The sequence below is a fragment of the Pteronotus mesoamericanus genome, unplaced genomic scaffold (genome assembly GCF_021234165.1).
Source record: "Pteronotus mesoamericanus isolate MK-2021 breed Mesoamerican mustached bat unplaced genomic scaffold, CSHL_Meso_final contig_52, whole genome shotgun sequence".
NCBI lineage: Eukaryota > Metazoa > Chordata > Mammalia > Chiroptera > Mormoopidae > Pteronotus > Pteronotus mesoamericanus.
This window is the reverse complement of record NW_026555189.1, coordinates 6,269,936-6,275,641: the sequence shown is the minus strand read 5'-3', so window position 1 is coordinate 6,275,641 and position 5,706 is coordinate 6,269,936. Positions and strand designations below refer to the sequence as shown.

The 5,706-nt window shown below is 44.1% G+C and overlaps 1 pseudogene; it reads right to left on the bottom strand.

The window, feature by feature from the left end:
• Positions 1-720: 720 nt before the first annotated feature.
• Positions 721-929, bottom strand: LOC129075306 (uncharacterized; annotated as a pseudogene).
• Positions 930-5,706: the final 4,777 nt, after the last annotated feature.

Below are 5,706 nucleotides of genomic sequence, written 5' to 3'. Positions count from 1 at the left end.
TTTCAGAAATGCATTTTAAATTGCAAATGAGGCTTCCCAGCTTTTTTTTTTTTTCTTTAAGAGATTAATACTGAAAACAAGGGGGTTTGGGGTGTCAATTTTATATTTTCTTAATAAAAATTGGTTTTGGAAAGAAATGGCATCCCTCTAATTTTGTATTTATCTAAAAGATTGTGCCTTTCCCAGGGGTCGTAATTAAATAACTGAAAAAAAATTAAGATGAGAGGGAATTGGTACGCAATGAATATAGCTGTTTCCCTGCCTTTAAAATACATTTGTGAGGTTTATCACAGCCTCTCTGGTAAAATTGTGGATCTGTGTAGTGTTTAAGACATTTAATGCACAATTTACCTGCGACACAATTCAAATGAACAGTGAATGAACAATTTGGGTACAGAAGCAAAATGGCAAAGAGGAACCAGAACAGAGACTGGAACCGAGCAGCCCTGGCCGGGACGCTGGGCTCCGGCCTCGCACGGGCCCCGTGGCCAGGCGGGCTGGCGGGAGGGCTCCTTTCCCTGCCGTGGGGGCCCGCACCAGGCTGCTGCTCAGAAATAAAGAACAGAAAGCAGGACGTTGTGTGACGATTTGTCAAATAGATACTATCAGTAGAACCACATTGTTTTCTCTCACAGTGATGCTCATGTTTTGAGTAACTGATACCATATTAATGAGTAAGGTCCAGATACTCATCTATCACTTATTTTAATTCCTTGAAAATACTCATCTAAATCTAGTACGAGTGAAAGCGCAGACTTGTATATTAAGGTGCAAAAAACACACATGACTTCAAACTGACAAATTATTTCTTGCCTTTAACATTTGGATAATTGGAAGTCATTTGAACATTGAGTTGACATACATATTATTTAGTAAACCAGTAAGAACAGACACTACACTTGATCTTCGCCAAAAGGCCGAGAGGCGATGGCATGCATGTTCTTTAAACTAGCATCAATGTGGTCGAGAGCACGCACACATCTTTTTTAAAAAATGGTACTGAACTCAAACTTCTATCATTAATGATAACTAGGCATGATAAAAATAAAATGTTTGCATTTTTGGTTTTAAGAGAGCTGTGATATGAGTTTTAGTGAATATTTCCAAATTTCCCAGAGGGCCTAAAGAGCTTGTTATAATGTCATTTGCAATTAAATGACAGAAAAACAATGACAGATGATGGCTTTGTTTCCAGGGAATTATCCTGGGATATAGAAAATAAATATGGAAAACTAGAATATTTGCCAAGTTATAAATTTGCTTTGAACTCATCTGTGTGCTTAGAACCCAAAGTCTGGTAAATTTCCCACACCAAATTGAAATATTGTTGTTCCTTATTTACAGTGAAAGTTGAGTTGACCTGTGATTTAAAACGTAAAACAAAGTGTTGAAGCTGCCAAAGAGTCTTTAACAGACTGGACAAGGGAGAGAATAATTAAATTTGGACAGAGCAAGCAATTAATTCCATGGTTCATCAAATCGCTAAATCTCCCTACTATTTTTTTAAGATTTTAAAACAAATCCCATGGTATGGAAAAGGCTTCCTTCTTGTAAGTTAAGTATGTAAAACCACATCTGCTTCTTCAGGATAATTAACACATTGACATTCAAATCAATTGATAAGAGCACAAGTTAGTGCCATTAGCTAATTAATAATTTAAGAAAACAGGCGCTGAGTGCTTACTGTGTCCCAAGCAGCACACCACGTGCTGGTGAGCCAGATGCGTTAGTGAACCAGACACAGCCACGGCGCTCGCAGAGCCCGCGGTCGGTCGGTGCACAGGAGCCCGCGCCCCATCCCCATTCCGGGCTCATCAGGAAGAGACTGAGGGCCGAGGCTGGACATAGAAGACGATAAGGGGCCCCTTAGTTCGGGTCAGTAAGTAAAAGGGGAAGGGAAGGGTTTGGACTGTGTTGAACAGGAGAACGCACACTGTTACAACACAACACAAAAACAACCCCACACAATGTGCCTTTGGAAGAAAGTAAGTGTGAGCGCTAACGTCCACTTGGCACTCTCTGCTTTGGCGGCCTGCGGGGAGAGGAGGGAGCACCCAGGGAGAAGTGGAAAGTCAAGGGGCATGAAGTAACTGCCCACTGTTCAAGTGTTCACCCCGAGGCCTCCGCCAGGTCCAAAGCTAATGACGTGCACTTTAGGAGCCAATCCAATGATGAGAGCATCACCTGCAAGGAGAGCTGTTTCGGACTGACCTCTGAGGAGAGTGGGGGCTCGGCAGAGTTGCGGGGAGCAGGTCACTAGACTGGCCCCGCTCGCCTGGCCCACAGACGCCCTCTCTTTCCTCGCTTTAACCTGAGCAACCCCTCTCTGGCTTAGTGCCCAAGATATTACGAAAGTGGCTTTTCTGCCTTAAAAATGTGAAAGCAAACGGAGGAGAATAATTAGTTAATTTAGTACTAAATTCTAGTATTTAATAAATAACATATACAAATAAGACAAGAAATAAATATGTAAATACACTTACATATTTATATTAGAAAATGTATAAATGATACTATATAAAATAAATAAAAATAATAAAATAGAGAGGAGATACACATACACATAAATTAAAGTGAAGCCATTTTGGCTCTTGGGTGGCTCTTTCCCAGGGTGCCTGCTGCACCACTTGCTAGCTGAGTGCCACTGCCAAAGTCACCTCATTCGTTTAAGCCTCAGTTCCTCTGAACAATGGGAGGAACAATGGTCTCTGTCTCCTAGCAGGTTAGAGAATTAACTGAGTCAGAATAGAAAGCGCGTAGTACACGACCTCGTACAGAGGAAGTTCCCAATCACTGTCACACATTTTCCTCATATGGCCCAAGGTGCTTGTTGCACGAAGGATTGTAACTGGGTTGTTAAAAGATGGAGGAAAAACCAGCGCCTGGAGTCTGCTTTTGACTTGTATCTAGGATTTTTGAGTCCACAGTAACTAACAGCTTTTGTCAGATGCAGAGGCTGTGTTTGTGAGAGAAGGGTGTATGAAATTCAAGACCTTTCCTCTGCACTTTAAGAACTAAGCCAGGGTGTTTCAGGATGTGGAGCTTCACTGTGAGTAATGAGGTAGGGTCGAGTGTGGAGTTTCCCTACGAGCAAAAATGAAGGGTAGATGTCGAATGGCAGGTGGGTTGCATGGAAAAAGAAAGCAAAGAGAGAGGGAGGAGCAGGGGTGTCATATCTAGGTTCAGTGACCTGGCCTGGACTTGGAGATGGGACCAGCATACCTCATGGGCCTGGGACTTGGTCAGAGGGTGATGTGAGTGACAGAACACTGTACCAGAACCTCCCAAAGATGGTACCACCTCCATATCATCCCTCAGATGGCATGAAAGCTATACAAAGTTGAGGGTGAATGGTGGTCCCTGGATAAAGTCTGGAAATAGTGTCCTGTGTCCAAACACCTACAGGTGGCAGTGCCAAGCACAGTGTCCCGAGGCTCCCATGTGCTTAGACCAGGAGCACATCAAGTGCGCACTCACCCAGTCGCCTGTGGAGGCCTTGGAGCAGGGCAGGAGACTGAAGACAGTGGGAACCTTTTCACTGGAGACAAGAGGCTAGAAGCAGCAGCCGGTACCAGACATCGTCAGTATCCCCCAATCAGTAGCTGGAAAGGCAAGTCATTCTCAGGCCAGCCTCACAGCAGGGACCCGGGAGCTTCCCCAGACCATTCGCTTTGCGGGGAGAGCAGGGGGAACAAAGACAGAGCTCACACACATCACTAGGATCTGCAAGTCTCCCTCCACCAGTAGCCCTTTTGGGAATAAGGAGGGAAAAAAGCAACATGTATTATTAAACTCCCATGAAAAGGGAGTTTAACTTTGCCAGCACTTACTCCTAGTGAACTACAATTAAACAGAAAGAAGTGGTTTTGAACTGGAACAAACTGTTGCCTTTGAATTTGTTTTTACTCATTTTGTGGGCCCCCCATCTCCCAGCCATGGATTGCCACTTTTAGAAGTTGGGTTCCAGAGCAAGTTCCAGAACATTAAAACAAAAACAAACAAACAACTTCGGTTGGGCATTTCACTTTGAACAGGATAAAACGGCACCTCTCTTCAGAACATAAATGACCTTCAGGTTTTGCATCGTTTGGCCACCACTGACGGAGCACCGGCTGCTCCCTTCCCCAGCAGGTCCCTCCCCGGCTTGTGGCATCCTAGGCACAGGGCTCGGAGTAGTCACCCCAACGTGAAGCTCCTAAAGATGGCTTTGTATGTGCAGGCCTCACACCCAACGTCCTTCCCAAAGCCAAATTATCCTCAAATGGGAAGTCAGCGAGTTCTCTCATTTTGATCCTTCCATGGTGGTAACTACTCAGTTAAAGCTGACCATGAATCAGAAACAATTTCTTTTTATTTTCCTCTGAGTCATGAATCACTTATTATGAACATCCAGCTTCCCTTTAATAACTCCCCTGGGATGGGCTGGGAGGAGTGTCATGGAACTCTTAGGATGAGAAGCAACCTTAGAGAGAATTTAGTTGAATTTTATACATAACGTGAGGTCCAGGTAAGTTAGGTCCAGCCCAGGGCCCAAGACAAACACTGTGGGGCCCATCCGCAAAGAGGGTCTCAAAATGTACCAGGACAAGCTTTCAGGTCCACTGACTGGGTCCCTTATCCCACTTATAAACCTTCATGATAGAGTCATTACCTGAAAATACTGTTAGTTTCTGCAGAAAAGGGACCTCGGCCAGGGGCAGCCACTTTTTTGAATGCTTGACTGCCTTAGGGAACAACCACGAGCCGTTTACCCGCTGGGGGCCCTGATAAAATGAGGGATGGGATCCGGTTTAGGTTGTGTCTGGGAGAGGGGAAGTGATTCAATTTACAGGTTCTCTAAGAGCCAACTTTACTGCAGAAGGGAAGGGCTTCCAGTCGAGAATTCCTAGGTTTTATGGGAGGTCGGTAAAAGTAGAAGCTATTGACATAGGAGGTTAATGTCTGTCACAGCCTGGGTATTTTGCAATGACTTCCTTCACAGCATGTTCACTTTAAGAATAAAGAGGTCTTTATGGTTAGTGGAATTTTAATGAGGATCACAATGGCCCCCCGGATGCTTACAACTCATTTAAGTAACCCATAACCTCTGTGTTTATCATGAGAGGGAACATGCCAATTTAAGGTATTACAAACATTCTTTTAAAAAACTTAACAGTTTCCACAGGCATTTTAAATAATTTTCTTCTACATTCTGCAATTTAAAAATTGCAGAATGTGTGTTACTATGGAAATGACCTTTGGTCTATCTGTTACTCAAATGCATGAATGATAAGCCTTGGGGATATGCCTCCCCTTGTGATAACTTTCAGTGCTGTTTATTCCAAAATATGTCCTTCTTCTGGTATACATTTTAACTGTGTGACTTTAGAGCAGGTATTGTAAAGAAGGCAAATATGGAATTAAATAAAAGCACACGCAAAATAAAATAAGATTCATTTCTGGAAAATGAATCCAAAGAGCCTAAAGAATACAGAAAAGGAAGACAGGTGATGTCCCTGAAGTCAATATTTGTTAACCCCTCATAAATATTTCCGACCGTAAATAAAGCTCGCGCTTCAGCCTTTGCACACATCGCCCGCGCAGGTCGCTGGGAGCGCTGCGGGCCTCTAGCCTCCGGGATTGGCAGGTCTGCGCTGGGGCCTGAGGGCCTGCTTTCTAACGAGGCCCGGTGACGCGGGCGCTGCTGATCCCGACACCCTATTGAGA